Raw genomic sequence first — 16339 nt, forward strand, 5'->3', positions numbered from 1 at the left:
GTTAATAAGGTTGAGTTTCCCCACCGACGTCATGTGTCGGTTTGCTTCGAGGAAATAAGCCACCGGGGAAATGACTTGCGGAGGAGCCACAGGGCCCAGCGTCACTGCGGCCACGAGGCGGAGCTGCGCCCCCAGCGTGGCAGACGCTGGCCCCCGCGCTCGGCCGCGACGCTGGCCCCTGGCCGCCGAGGAGGACGCCGGGACGCGACTCCCCGAGGGCAGCTGCGTCCAGCCGCCCCTGCTGTGTGGCGGTGACGCTGAGTCGCCTCCCGACACCGCACCCCCATCCCACCGCTGCTCTTAACAAACCGTGGCGCCCACGGAAAACCGTCCTGGTCGGCCGTCCTGCGGCCAAGGCTAACGAGACACTCAGGAAACGTTTTGTAGGAAGTTCATGACTCCTCGGCATTCCTAAGGGAGACGTCCCGGTTACCCCATCTCCACAGACAAACCTGAAACTCATCAAGAAAACAAGTCGTTCAGAAACGGGTCAGGCAAGCTGACAGCAGGGGCCCCACACGGAGCCGCGGTCACGCCAGCGCCGCCCAGGTTTGCAGGGCGCCGAGGACCGCGGAGCCCCCCCCCCCCCCCCCCCCGGCACGCGACCCGGGACGCCAGCGCCCCCACGACACTCGAGACCACGGGGCCGCCCCCGCTCAGTAAAGCGCCAGGCCACGAGCCGTCCTATCGGCTCACGACGTCACTCCTCGAGGCTCCAGGGGACGGCGCTCAGCCCCTCTGGCTGCGTCTCGGCCGCCGGGAGCGGACGGGCTCGGCTGAGCCCCAGACCACGTCCGTCAGCCCCCTGTGCCCGAGGACTTGGAAGCCGCTGGCCCGTGGTTCGGAGGCCCCAGGGAGCGCCCGAGGGTCGGGAGGGCTCCCGAAAGAGACCGTGAGACCCCAGAGCCCCGCCTCCGATGCAGCAGGTCTGGCTAGGACCGACACAGGGCCAGCGTCTCTGCTGACAGCACTGACCCAGGGACCGCCCTGGAGACCCTCTCACTCGGCAGACCGGGTACCCTGTCCAGCAGCAAAGACAGCTCCGTCCCTCTCTCCGTCTCCCTCTCTCTCTCGTGTCTCGTGTCTCTTTCTGTCTCTATCTCTGTGTCTCTGACTTTGTCTCTGTCTTTCTCTCTGTCTCTGTCTCTGTCTCTCTGTCTTTCTGTCTCTGTCGATCTGTCTCTCTATCTCTGTGTCTTTGTCTCTGTTTCTCTGTCGATCCCTGTCTCTGTCTCTATGTCTCCCTACCTATCTCTGTCTCTCTTTGTCTCTGTCTCTCTATCTTTCTGTCTCTGTGTCTCTGTCTCTGTCTCTATGTCTCCCTGTCTCTCTCTGTCTCTTGTCTATCTCCGTCTCTCTGACTCTGTTTCTTTTTCTCTGTCTCTGTCTCTCTGTCACCCTGATGTCTCTGTCCCTTTGTATGTTTCTGTCTCTCTCTCTGATTCTGTTTCTGTTTCTCTGTCTCCGTCTCTCTGTTTCTGTCTCTGTCTCTATGTCTCCCTGATGTCTCTGTCTCTCTCTCTGACTCTGTTTCTGTTTCTCTATGTCTCCCTGATGTCTCTGTCTCTCTGTATGTTTCTGTCTCTCTCTGACTCTGTTTCTCTGTGTCTATGTCTCCCCGATGTCTCTGTCTCTCTGTATGTCTCTGTCTCTCTCTCTCTCTGACTCTGTTTCTGTTTCTCTGTCTCTGTCTCTATGTCTCCCTGATGTCTCTGTCTCTCTCTCTCTGACTCTGTCTCTGTCTCTATGTCTCCCTGATGTTTCTGTCTCTGTCTCTCTGACTCTGTTTCTGTTTCTCTGTCTCCGTCTCTCTGTTTCTGTCTCTGTCTCTATGTCTCCCTGATGTCTCTGTCTCTCTGTATGTTTCTGTCTCTCTCTGACCCTGTTTCTGTTTCTCTGTCTCTGTCTCTATGTCTCCCTGATGTCTCTGTCTCTCTCTCTGACTCTGTTTCTGTTTCTCTATGTCTCCCTGATGTCTCTGTCTCTCTGTATGTTTCTGTCTCTCTCTGACTCTGTTTCTCTGTGTCTATGTCTCCCCGATGTCTCTGTCTCTCTGTATGTCTCTGTCTCTCTCTCTCTCTGACTCTGTTTCTGTTTCTCTGTCTCTGTCTCTATGTCTCCCTGATGTCTCTGTCTCTCTCTCTCTGACTCTGTCTCTGTCTCTATGTCTCCCTGATGTCTCTGTCTCTGTCTCTCTGACTCTGTTTCTGTTTCTCTGTCTCCGTCTCTCTGTTTCTGTCTCTGTCTCTATGTCTCCTGATGTCTGTCTCTCTGTATGTTTGTCTTTCTATCTCTGTCTCTCTGACTGTTTCTCTCTCTCCGTCTCCATTTCTGTATCTGTCTCTATGTCTCCCTGATGTTTCTGTCTCTGTCTCTCTGATTCTGTTTCTGTTTCTCTGTCTCCGTCTCTCTGTTTCTGTCTCTGTCTCTATGTCTCCCTGATGTCTCTGTCTCTCTGTATGTTTCTGTCTCTCTCTGACTCTGTTTCTGTTTCTCTGTCTCTGTCTCTATGCCTCCCTGATGTCTCTGTCTCTCTCTCTCTCTGACTCTGTTTCTGTTTCTCTGTCTCTGTCTCTATGTCTCCCCGATGTCTCTGTCTCTCTGTATGTCTCTGTCTCTCTCTCTCTCTGACTCTGTTTCTGTTTCTCTGTCTCTATGTCTCCCTGATGTCTCTGTCTCTCTGTATGTTTCTGTCTCTCTCTGACCCTGTTTCTGTTTCTCTGTCTCTGTCTCTATGTCTCCCTGATGTCTCTGTCTCTCTCTCTGACTCTGTTTCTGTTTCTCTATGTCTCCCTGATGTCTCTGTCTCTCTGTATGTTTCTGTCTCTCTCTGACTCTGTTTCTCTGTGTCTATGTCTCCCCGATGTCTCTGTCTCTCTGTATGTCTCTGTCTCTCTCTCTCTCTGACTCTGTTTCTGTTTCTCTGTCTCTGTCTCTATGTCTCCCTGATGTCTCTGTCTCTCTCTCTCTGACTCTGTCTCTGTCTCTATGTCTCCCTGATGTCTCTGTCTCTGTCTCTCTGACTCTGTTTCTGTTTCTCTGTCTCCGTCTCTCTGTTTCTGTCTCTGTCTCTATGTCTCCTGATGTCTGTCTCTCTGTATGTTTGTCTTTCTATCTCTGTCTCTCTGACTGTTTCTCTCTCTCCGTCTCCATTTCTGTATCTGTCTCTATGTCTCCCTGATGTTTCTGTCTCTGTCTCTCTGATTCTGTTTCTGTTTCTCTGTCTCCGTCTCTCTGTTTCTGTCTCTGTCTCTATGTCTCCCTGATGTCTCTGTCTCTCTGTATGTTTCTGTCTCTCTCTGACTCTGTTTCTGTTTCTCTGTCTCTGTCTCTATGCCTCCCTGATGTCTCTGTCTCTCTCTCTCTCTGACTCTGTTTCTGTTTCTCTGTCTCTGTCTCTATGTCTCCCCGATGTCTCTGTCTCTCTGTATGTCTCTGTCTCTCTCTCTCTCTGACTCTGTTTCTGTTTCTCTGTCTCTATGTCTCCCTGATGTCTCTGTCTCTCTGTATGTTTCTGTCTCTCTCTGACCCTGTTTCTGTTTCTCTGTCTCTGTCTCTATGTCTCCCTGATGTCTCTGTCTCTCTCTCTCTCTCTGACTCTGTTTCTCTCTCTCTGACTCTGTTTCTGTTTCTCTATGTCTCCCTGATGTCTCTGTCTCTGTCTCTCTGACTCTGTTTCTGTTTCTCTGTCTCTATGTCTCCCTGATGTCTCTGTCTCTCTGTATGTTTCTGTCTCTCTCTCTGACTCTGTTTCTGTTTCTCTGTCTCTGTCTCTATGCCTCCCTGATGTCTCTGTCTCTCTCTCTCTCTGACTCTGTTTCTGTTTCTCTGTCTCTATGTCTCCCTGATGTCTCTGTCTCTCTGTATGTTTCTGTCTCTCTCTGACCCTGTTTCTGTTTCTCTGTCTCTGTCTCTATGTCTCCCTGATGTCTCTGTCTCTCTCTCTCTCTCTGACTCTGTTTCTCTCTCTCTGACTCTGTTTCTGTTTCTCTATGTCTCCCTGATGTCTCTGTCTCTGTCTCTCTGACTCTGTTTCTGTTTCTCTGTCTCTATGTCTCCCTGATGTCTCTGTCTCTCTGTATGTTTCTGTCTCTCTCTCTGACTCTGTTTCTGTTTCTCTGTCTCTGTCTCTATGCCTCCCTGATGTCTCTGTCTCTCTCTCTCTCTGACTCTGTTTCTGTTTCTCTGTCTCTATGTCTCCCTGATGTCTCTGTCTCTCTGTATGTTTCTGTCTCTCTCTGACCCTGTTTCTGTTTCTCTGTCTCTGTCTCTATGTCTCCCTGATGTCTCTGTCTCTCTCTCTCTCTCTGACTCTGTTTCTCTCTCTCTGACTCTGTTTCTGTTTCTCTGTCTCTCTGTCTCTGTCTCAGAGCTCTTACTGCATGCGGACCCCGGGGCGTGCGTGTGCACCTCGGAGGGGAGTGCTTGGTGCACACCTGGCTTTTGTCCTGCCCTCGGGAACAGGGGCCTCCAGGAGGCTGCTTGACCTCGGAGACCCCACAACAGCCCAGCGGAGTGGCGTCGGCTCTGGATGACCGTGGGCCGCGAGGGGCGAGAGCCTCTGGGCCACCCATGTGGGAACGGGGCGCGGGGGCGTGGGAGGAGAGACCGAGGTGAGGAGCCAAGAGCGTGCCTCTCGCGAGGGGAGGGACGGTCCGCACGGCTGCGCCTTCGATGCACGGACGGCGCAGAGGCACCCGCTGGGAAAACGGCTCCTTTCAGGCGTGTGGGTGTGGACGCCTGTGCAGGACAGCGAGCAGAGCGTCTGGTGGGCAAGCACAGATCTGCCCACAGCTCTTGTGTGGAAGAGACACAAATGCGGACAGAGGATGTTGTCGGAGGCACGTGGACGGCAGCCCAAGAGGGGAAGGTCGGGGCAAAGGACACCACTTCCTGTTGCAGGAAAACAAGTGCACAGGGCAGACGCCGGGAGAGCAGGTGCACAGGGCAGATGCGGGGAGAGCAGGTGCACCGAACAGACATGGGGAGAGCAGGTGCACAGGACAGACGCCGGGAGAAGCTCCAGGTGTTTGCAAAGCTCTCCTGGACCTCGACACTCAAGACCACGGTCTGCAAACGCAGGCGTGTGGGTTGGGGTGGGCCGTCCACCCTGCCCCCTTTGGGAGCCGCATCTAGGAGAGGACGAGATCAGCCCTCCCATCAGTGGGGTGTCCTCCCCAGACTGAAGGCTCCCCCAAGCACTGGGACAGTCGCGGCTGTGACTTGAGGACGCTCCGTTATGACCTCTTGGGTCGTCATGCCTGTGGAACCCAGAGCTTCAACCTCCCTGCCCGTTCTTTCCCATGTGTGTCTCTGGGGGCACGGCCACGACATCTGGGGGCCAGTGCGTGCCTTCCTCGATGCGTTTGCACCATGGGATGGTCATGCCTGGAGATTTTGACAACAGAAAAGACGGTCGGTTTGAAGCACCCCGGGACATTGGGGTATTTTAAGGAGGAGGAGCCTATGACCGAGACTGAGAAGTGGCAGAAAGGCGGCAGGGGAACCAGGCGGGAGTGCTGTCATGCAGGGCAAGACAGGGAAATGGCGGAGATGGGTGAGAAGAACGGGCCGACATCATAGGGAGCAGGTGAAGACTGACAGGGACCCGTGGGATGTGGCACTTAGGACGTCCCCAGTGAACTTTGCCAGCTCGGTCTCAGAACAGCAGCGAAGCAGCGTCCAGGCTCACGAGCGTTAGCGCACACGCCAAAACCCTTGCACTGCATGTCAGAGGACTGACGCCCTCTCCCCAATAAGAAGGAAAGGTAAACCCTCCAACGGCGAAGTGGAGGAAAAATAAAAAATCAAACTCGTGAGCGGGATACTGACCGCAAAATGCAAAAGCCACTCTGGTGGGGACGCTGTGTGTGGACGCCGTCATTACCTCCAGTGGATGAGGAAACTGAGGCACAGGAGGCCTGAGGACCGACCCAGGGTTTCTGTGGGAGTTCGGGGAAATCACCTGTGTGCAGCTCTTCGAATGCCACTCCCAGACACGTGGCACACACACCAGAAACCGCTTACGCACCCACCGCTAACATGGTCGAGTGTCCACCGGGTCCAGTACGCGTCTCAACACTTGGACACGTGCTCTCCCTTCGCCCTTCCCGGGCCGTACGCCCTTCCGGAAATAAGCGCTCCTCTGATCTCTGTCGCTCTGTTCTGGTTTCACAGAAACGGACCCACGCACGGTGAGCGCCGCGTCTGTCTTCCTTGCGCCACGTGCCGCCCGCCGGGTTCACCCCTGTGCCTCGGTGTTCCCACCCCCCGCCAGTCCACCACCTGGTGCCACCGCCTGGCGACGGGCGCTCGGGCCGTTCTCGGCCCATCGTGAACGAAGGGGTCGGGAGCGCTCTCGGGCGTGTCCTCTGATGGCCTTGCTCATCGCTTGCTCGCGGTTACGCTAGGCGTACAGGGTCGGGTATCTGAATTCAGCAAGTGGGGCGGCGGTTGACCCAGAGAGGTTGAACCCACGCACCGCGACGATGAGGGTCCTCGGCGCACATCCTCACAGGGCGCGGTTCCCGTGTCTCCAGTCACCGACCCTCCTGGGGACGGTGCGGCTCCCCTCCCGCGGACGCACGCTGCCTCCCCTCGGCGGGTGACGGGCCCCATCAGCCCCTCATACAGCCTGCGGCTTGTCGGTACCCCGCTAGGCTGGCTTGGCGGGTTTTCTGACTGATCTGTGGAGGGTCTTTACCGTGGACGCAGGGGAGCGTGTCCTACCTCTTCGCGCCCTTGACGCTGACCTGTGATGAAGTTTGTAATTTTGCGGAGGCCCCGCTCGTCTCTTTTTGGAGCTATTTTAGTGCTTTCTGTGTGTCCCCAGGAAATCCCCGCCTCCTGAGGGTCAGGAGGTGCAAGCAGACCCGCCAGGAGACGCTGGGTAAACGGGCCGACGACGAAGATGTGTTTCTCACTCCTCCTGTTGGCCAGTGAGAGGGGCAGATATTGGTCTAAAAGATAACATCAAGTCGGGTTGAAAAGTAGAGCGTTTGAGAGGCAGAGAGCGAGGGGGCCGAGGGCCAGAGTATGAAAGGCAGAGCCTCTCTTACAAGACCCCCGCGGAGACGCACCGTCTCCCTGCCCAGGACACCGCTTTTACAAGTCATTTCCTCAGGCCTCATAAAAAAATGTCCGATTAAGGACACAAGTTCAAGCGACCTGTCCCGCCTGGCGTAAACAGCCCCGCGTCCCGCCAAGAGAGCGTGACCATGGACGTCTGTGACATTCTGGCTTCGACGCGTCATCTCCATCGCCCCGCTCCTGAATTTATCCCAAACTGGGCCTCCAGACTTGATTCTCCGGGAGCGCGCTCGCCGTGATCGCTCTGTTGTGAACAGGATGGTCTGGATCTCTGGTGAGGAAAATCTGAGCAGAGAGTTAATTTTACTACAAAGCCCCTGCGCTGATCCCAGCACACGTTCCAGATCGAGCAGGGGACTGCCCCGTTTATTAAATCAAAATCAGACCGTCCCCACGGTCCCCACCATCGGGTCCTCTGCACACAAGGAACCAGAGGTAAATGCAGGAAGACATCTTGGGGTGTTTTAGTGTCATCTTTTGGGGAATTATGAAGGCACTTCAAATCAAAATTGCTTGTTTTCATTGTTCTTATTTTTCACTAATGACATTTATCAGAAAAACATTTTGGGAAAAGAAGTCTCGTGGTGATATTAAAGCATCTTTTCAAATATTAAAAATACACACAGTCGGTTCATCTCCACCTTTTCAAATTCCATGTAGATATTTTTCATCACATTAAAATTACCTCAAAGACGTTTTCATCTCTGTCTTCCAGACCTCACTCCTCAGGGACGTCACCATTTCTTAGGGTTAGAATTTCCTTGCCGTTCTTTCCACCGAAGGAAGCTGGCTTCGGTTCCAACGGTTCCGTGCATACCGCCATCTTGTTTCAAAAGCATTCGCTCCCGTAGCCCTGATCCGAGATCTCTGACGTAGAACATTCTGGAGTCCTCTCTCCAACTCTGAGGGTACTTCACGTGATCCTGGACCTCGAGGCCCTGGTTCTCCACGGTGACCACACATCACGGGCCTGACCACGAGTCCTGTGTGGCCTCTGCTTCCAAAATATTCTCCCTTCCTATCGAAAATGCCTGCTCTTCCCCCCTCCCCCAGAGACACCCTCCCCCACGATGTGCCAATAAAAATCAGGAAGCCGGACCCCCCTCACTGCCGCCTTCTCTCGTCCTCTCGTCCTCCCGTCACCAGCTACTCTGCCACCCACCCCCTCAGCCACACCCTCCACCCCCTTCCTGGATAACCAGCGTTCACAGGGACACACCCCCCCAGCCCTGCCCTCTCGGCTCACCCTGGTCCCGGCGCCACCCACAGAGCTGCGTGGTCACCTGCCCCCCTCCACTCCCTCCCTACATCTGACGACTCCCACCAGCCAGGTGCACCATTGGGGTTCTCCAGAGAAGCAGGACCTGAAGGAGACCTGTCTGTCTGTCTGTCTGTCCGTCAAGATTTATTTCAAGGGTTGAGAGAAGTGGGAAGTTCAAATTCTACAGGGCACACCCGCAGGCCGGACCCCAGGGGAGCATCGTCTCCAGTCTGAGGACTAGAAACTCAGGCAGGGTTTCCACATTGCAGTCTGGAGGACCCTGCCTCCCCGGGGACCTCAGACTTTTCTCTGTGGGACTTCAGCTGCTTGGATGTGGGCCACCGTATTATGGAGGGGGGTTCATCGGCTGTCATCCAAGTCCACTCATTTCAATGTTTGATATCATCCAAAAGTACCTCCACAGCAACATCCAGACAAGTGTTTGACCACCATGGCCCGGCCGAGGGGACCCATAAAATTAGCCATCAGAGCAACCCCGTGCTCGTCCTCGCCAGGCATTCCTCCGCCTAAAACTGAGGTCCTATCCTGCTTTCCAACGCCTTTTCATCTCATCCACTCGGAGAAGCCTCCCCAAGGTGATGCCAGCCACGCACGGTGCCTGCCCAGGAGGCCACCGCGGACGACCACCGCTGGCCTCAGCTGCGCATCTCCCCCCGGACCCCACGCTTTCCTTACCATCCTGTCCTCTCGAGCCCAGCAGCAGGCTTCCCTCCTGTCATGGGGCTCCCCAGCCGGGCAGCCGGGACCCCAGATTCCCGCCCCTCGGGGGATGCCCGCCTGCCCCACGTCCGTCCAGCGACACGTCCACGTGCTCAGGCCGTCACCTCAGACTTCCCTGCGGCCCCCACGAGCCCTCTGATGACCGGCCGAGCCCCCTGGCGCCTGCGGGCACCTTCTCAAATCTCCGTGGTCAGCCCTGCCTCCTGCCTCCGCCCTCTCCCCAGACCAGCCCTGGCCCCACAGCCAGTGAACTACCGACAACTCCCGTCCCTGGCACTTGTGACATGTTTCAGTCCCACCGCGGCAGCCGTCCACTCGGCTGGCCCCTCTGGGTCCCTCCGGAACACTCCCTGTCCCTGGCACAGGTGACAGTGGGCCCGTGCAGCTTTCCTCCACTTCCCTATGGGCTGTCCCACCTGTTTCCCCAGGTTTCTCTAATTTTCCAGCTTGTGGCATTAAAGCACGTGCCCCTTCCTCCCGGACCTCGGGCACCTCCTGTGTGTCACTAACCCCTCCGGTGGCCTCGTCCGGCCCACAGTCCACGCAGGGCTGGCGTGTCGATGAGTGAGCACGCCGACGCCCAGATCTGTCTGGAGCGTGAAAACTGACTGGATTTTTTCCAAACAGAAGCCAGCTTTTGGCAAAGACACAAAACTATCCTGCATCGTTAGCTGTGGGGCCAGCACAGAGAGACCTCGACGCAACAGGGCACAGCAGACAACCTCGAACTCGGCACCAAGCAGCGGCTTTGTGCCGCCGGAGTGATGACGTGGGACGGCGCAGGGACGGGGTCCTAGGACTGCAGGAGGAACCGAGTCATTTCCCGAGGGAGGGACCTCAGGGCACCTGCGCGGGGCTCATCCCCACGCGGGGCCTGGGCCCTGGGCCGCGCCCCTCAGTCCCTGCAAGCCCGGGACCCCCCGCGAGGGGACCGGGACACAGCATCCTTCACGCCACAGTGCCGCCCTCGGGGCAAGGGTGCTGGTCTTTCCACACTTCGCGGTTGGACGTGAGCAGCCCCTCGCTGCTGAGACGCGGCGCTGGGCCAGAGGAGACCTCGTCGGCGCCCAGCACGCGCGGTTGCTGACGTAGTTGACAAACAGTCCTCAACACGGTTAGGTCTGTTAGTGCCCAACGTCAAAATCAGGCCCAGGGAAACATAAAGCAACAGAAGCATCCTGTGTAAGAAGCTTTGACTGTTTACACGCTGTCCCTACCATAACCGCATGCGTTTCGGGGATCCTCTGCGGCTCCTTCCACACGCGGCTCCGGAATCAACGGCAGTGAGGTGGGGGGTGGAGAAAAGGTGACAGGCGGCCCGCTGACCACCACCCCTCCAGGAAGCGGCAGGGTGTTGCTCGTGGACGTGGGCACCGTGGTGGGGGAGCCTGGCTCGCCCCGTCACCCCTGCAGCAGGCAGCACCTGATGAGAACACGGGCTTACACGGGCAGGCGCGGCCCTGTGCTGCTGGTCCTGTGGCAGAGCAGACCTGTTCTTGTCAGGGAAGGGGGAGGGGGCACAGGAAGTGCCCCCATGCTCCCAGCACACAGCGGGAACCCCGGGAGCCCCTTGGGGCCTCGGAGCAGGGGGACCAGTGGCCCTGCCCCTGCGGCCTGACAAGCCGGCCTTCATTCCCGTTCTGCACAGACAGGCTCCCAAGGCAGGACCGTTAGTGACACGCTAGTGGGAAGTGATGTGTATTTGGGGTCCTGAACTTCATAAACACGCGCATCAGATCTTCCGGGGGGCGACGGAACAGTAGTTAAATCTCACTATCGGCTCACAGAACGCCAGGTTCCACTGCACATCCATCCACGAAGAAAGGAGAAGCAGTTTCATCCGTGGGGAAGTCTGCTGCCCACGCGCATTCCCCGCTAAGAGGACGCGGTCTCCCTCAGGCCAGGTGGAGTGCCTGGCCTCAGCCGGGACCCTGTGTCACCACCAGATGTCGGGGAGGGAGGTTGGTGGCTTCGGGCCGTATGAGACCTGGTGCCCACCCGCCTCGGGCTGAAGCACCTGTGGCTGTGGGAGCAGGACCAGCAGCCCCCAGAGAAAAGCCCACGAACCTGGCGGCCGTGACCGCTGAAGCCACGTGTCCCCACCCGGGGGACGGCGAGCTCACGCCCCGCCACGCTGTGTCCGCTGGGACGTCCCTCTGTGTCCATCCGAACAGGGACACGGGGATCGCGGCCCGGGGCAGAGGCAGCAGACAGCAGTGTGAGCTCTGCTTTGTGCCAGAATAACCCATGAGCACCCGGGTTCTCGGTCAAGGTCACCAGACACAGCCCAGGCAACAGCTCACACCAGGGACCGCCCACCAGGAGAGGCCGCCTCCGCACAGGACCTAGACTGTCAGCTTAAGGGGGCTGCAGGTGAGTAGGGAGGCCCGCAGTCCCCCGAGGGCCCGTGTGCACCCAGGGGGAGGCCCAGAGGCTGCCCTGCCACGTGAGGCCACGCCGGGCTGCTCCCCCAGCCACGAGGCGGGACGTCCCAGGCAGGTCTGCAATGACTGCCCCTGGCCTCCCACCCAGGCCCCGAGACAGACTCTGGCGACAGTGGGGCTCCGAGACCCCCACCTGAGAAGAGAGGAGGGGGTGGGATTGAAGCACCTTTGCACGCGGACCTCCATCCGAACTGAGGTTCAACGAGCAGGGGCGCCCGTGAGCTGCGGGGCTTTGCGCACGATGGGGACACCGGAGCGGAGGGGGACCGGGCGCCATAGGGGGACGGGGTGGGGGCAGCCTTGGGGGCACTGCGGGTGAAATCCCGCACAGCCAGTCACCGGCCAGGCCAGGCCGAGCGGGGGGCGCCCCCAGAAGCCACGTGCACCCCTCCAAGGCCAGCGGAACCCAGGATGCGGGGCCCACACTCATTTGGCAGATGTGCGGATGGCACGGTGTGGCCCCTCGTCCTGGGAATCAAGCCTCTGACGCACTCACGGTTTTAAAATAGCCGTTCAGTGCTACCAACTCACTCTGTTCGAACACACGGATGGGATTTTCCTCCGGATTATCACGCTTGGAAAAGTCAACAGGGAAGCGTCGGGCAGCATTAGTGACACCGTGTTTGCCAAGGTTTCGTGTTGAATTAGAAATGTTTGCCGAATCCGGAGGACCTCCGGGCCCCCCTCTGCGGCGGGGTGACCGAAGTCACGCAAGACAAAGCTGAGCACGGCGGCTCCCGGCCCGGGAGCATCACGGCGGCGGATCCGAAGATTCCAAGGGACAGCTTCGCCAGACCTCCGCCTTTCCTCCCACGTTTTCTTCTGTAATTAAGTCCAGAGAGAGCACGTTCAAAAGCCAGTATTGATTTCTATTGGTTTCTGTCTGCTTTATTACATGTTTAAAGACCAGAAAGGGATGAAGGCTACGTTGTGGGCATAACTATCAAAACGAAAACACTACTATTAACTTCTGAGCATAATACCGAATTTTAATCATAGCACAGAGTACCCGGGTGAGCATACGCGGTCACTGCCACTGCGCTCACTCCGAGGGCTGTCCTAAGAGACGAATTCTTGTGCTGAATCTGGAGGATAATTCACAACAAACAAATCGGTGATGTGGTTCCTAGTCACCTTTTATTTTGGATCCAAAAAATAATAATGCTCAGATAGAGAGAGAGAGAGATACGTACAGCATCCTTCTACCTATTTATGCTTTTGAACTGAAATGAAAAAAAAAAAAAAAAAAAAAAAACCAAACTGGGGGGAGGAGGAATCTGTTACTGGAAATTTTTGGTCAAGCGCTGACTTTTCAAGGAGGATATTTCAGTATTATTCATAATTAATTATACACTTACACTTACCCAAATTCATAGGGAAAAAGTCCTTCCGCCATCAAGTCTCCCACCTTGTGCCCAGAGGCAGCCACTATTTGGACATGTGCCTTAACCATCTTCAAAAATGTACCAGTTCTGCACGCACGTAGGTAAGGACCGGTCCATCAGTCCACCTCATGCAGGTGACGGCACCCCGCGCCAGGAGCTCCCAAGGAAGGCCGGGGTCTCTGGGCTGTGATGGTGGCGGCTTTCCCGAGACACGCAAGGACCCCCGCGGGCACCACAGCGGCCAGGGCCCCTTCGCTGGCTGTTGGCGACCAGGCCGGGGACGCCCCACGGGAAGCTGGGCAGAGCCGGTCCTCGCCCCGAGCTGGCCGTGCTTCACCTGCAGGTGCAGCCAGAGACTCAGCCATCCGGGGCTGGCATGTGGGAGCGGGCGGGGAGCTCATCACCTGGGCCAGGCGAGCAAGACGGGGTTCAGGCGCCCCGCCAGGGGTGGAAGGGTGCAGGGTCCGGCCCGGTGCCCACCTCTCCTCCGCAGGGCAGCCCCTTGTCCTCCCAGCCTCTTAGCTTCTGGTGACCCTTGCATTTTCTTGGAACGTATCACCCACCAGCTGCATGAGAAATGGTGCTCGGGCAACACAAGTGTTCGGACCTCGTGTCTGAAAATGCTCTCCCTCTATCCCGACACTCGGCATTGAGGTCCGCGTTAGAAATCAGTCTCTTTCAGAATCCGGAAGGTGTTTCTCCACGGCCTTCCCGCTACCAGGCCTCTCTTTTGGGAAGCCCAAGGTCCGTATGTGCCCGTCATTCTGCTAAGACACCAGGCACCGGCTGCTGCCCCTGTGCTCCGACGGCTCACCACGGTGGTCCCGTTTGCACCTGTCACCCCGGGCACCTGGTTCCATCCGGCAACGCAGGTCTCACTGGCCTGGGGAAATTTTTTGCGATCGTTAATTTTTCCATACTTTCTTCCCCCTTCTGTATCACCTCTTATCTGGATATTGAAACTTCTGGGCTGATCTTGTAATATTCTATGATTTTCTCTCCCATGTTCCACCTTTTTGTGATTTTTTTTTTTATTTTTCAAATCTTCTGATGAGTTTTTAATTTCTGCCAGCAGTAAAAAACCATATTTTCTCCCTGAGTTGTTCTTTTTTCTAAACGTTCCTTTTCTACGTTGTCCTGTTCTTGGTTCATGGATGCAATGTCTCTTTCTATCTCTAGGGATGCTAATGACAGACTGACTTTTCTTCTGTGAGCATAATTTCTGACCCTTCCAAGTTGTATTTTTCTGCTTGTACTTTTCAATTTTGTCTTTCATGCCTGAGGCCCCCTTAAGTACCATTCCATCTTGGCTATCTGGTCACAGTTATGACAGGGGGCAAGAAGCTGCTGGGAAGCTCGGGGGTGGACTTGGCTGCGGGTTGTCTGCCTGGGCCACTGGCAGGAAGCACCTGGTGTCTGTCTTCAGTTCTCCAGAGGCTGGTGGACACAAAGTGTTCTAACTTCCTGTTGTACCTACAGACCCAAATGGGGAGGGGGCTGTGCCAGGAGCCCTGCATCTGGAACAGCTGCCACGCCCTCTCTAGAACCTGGCCCCTTAACCATCAGGGCACCTGCAAGGCAAGGTCAGGGCTGTGCCCCAGGCAGGAACCAGGAGGGGATCTCGAGCCTGATTTTAGCTCCCTAGGTCCCCAGCTGGGACGTGGCTGGTGCTGTTGTGCCTGGGGATCTGGAAGAGCCCCCCCGACACAGCTCTCAGGGGGGTCCCAGCTCAGCCCGTGGCTGCCTCAGGATCCCATCATGTCTGCCAAACCCACCCCCCTTAATCCGACTTCTCTCCATCTCCCCAAATTGTATCGCCATTTTATCCCCTCCTGGACATCAGATCCTTCCGGATTTATTTATTTTAACAAGATTCCCTTTTCTGGTATCTGTGCATTTCCACGAGGGAATGAGAGATGAGATCATGTTTTCAACCAATTCTCTCCGCTCCATAGACTGAGAGACTCCTTTCCAACTTAGAGTTTTGCATACAACCCAACACATCTGGAGCTGACTCTGGTTCAGGTAGAGATCATATTCTCACGTTGTCCAGAAAAGCTTGACTGTCTTGACCATTTCTTGAAACGCTCACCCCCCTTACACTTGAGCATAGGCTGCCATTGTTACAAGTAGGTTCTCAGATCTCTTCAGGTCAGTCAGGATCCGCGATCCTTTGGCTGCCTGTAGGACGGTCTTACACCAGTGACCTCAAACACGCACACACACTCACAAGCAGGCACTTGCTCACCCATACGTGTGCTTCCTCACACACTTGCACACATGCATGCACCAACAGATGCATTGTGCACACGCATGCACATGCACACATGCACATGCTCATGGATGCTCTAGCACACGCACACACCTGCAGACACCTGCAGACATGCACGCACAGACACACGTGCACACGCATGCACACATGCACATGCCTGCGGACACGTGTGCATTCACTCACACACGTGCACACACATGCACGCGCATGCACACGCATGCACACATATGCACACCTGCACATAGCACACACGTACACACATGCACACACCTGTGGAAATGCACACACATGCACACATATGCACACCTACGGACGTGCACACACATGCACACACCTGTGGACATGCATGCACACGCACACATATACACACGCTTGCACACACCTGTGGCCATGCACACAGGCACACTCGTGCACATACCTGCGCACATGCACACGCCTGCGGACACGTGTGCATGCACTCACACACGTGTACATGCATGCAAGCACATGCACACATATGCACACCTGTGCATAGCACACGTGTACACACGTGCACACACCTGTGGAAACGCACATACATGCACACATATGCACACCTACGGGCTTGCACACGCTTGCACACACCTGTGGACATGCACACGCACACATATACACACGCACACACCTGTGGCCATGCACACAGGCACGCGCATGCACATGCATGCACGCACCTGTGGACATGCACGCAGGCACACGCATGCACGCACTTGTGGACGTGCACACGCATGCCCACACCTGTGGACATGCATGGGCACACTCTTCCTGACACCTCTGTGTGAAGGACGAGGGACCAGGGAAAGGCATCGGAAGGCAGCAGCACGCGGCAGGCAGAGTGCTGTTCTGGGTTCTGATAGCAAAGTCGGCTTCCTTCGAGCGTGCACATCTCTGTGCTTCGGGAAGCTCTGTGGAAGTGGACTGTGGATTAGTTGTTCTCACGTTAGCCCATAATTTGGCTCAAACGTTTGTGGAAATTCTCCTAGCGTTTTCGACATGGAAGGCATCTGAAACAGCGGAGCATATTTGAGCAAACTCGGTACTTTGTCAATGTTGAAGCAGCAGCTTTGCCGAACAGACCGAAGATGAATACGTACACACGCACGTGAGAAGTGAGGTTAAGACGGTTTCTTCA

Source organism: Leopardus geoffroyi, chromosome B2, assembly GCF_018350155.1.
Source record: "Leopardus geoffroyi isolate Oge1 chromosome B2, O.geoffroyi_Oge1_pat1.0, whole genome shotgun sequence".
NCBI classification, from domain to species: Eukaryota; Metazoa; Chordata; class Mammalia; order Carnivora; family Felidae; genus Leopardus; species Leopardus geoffroyi.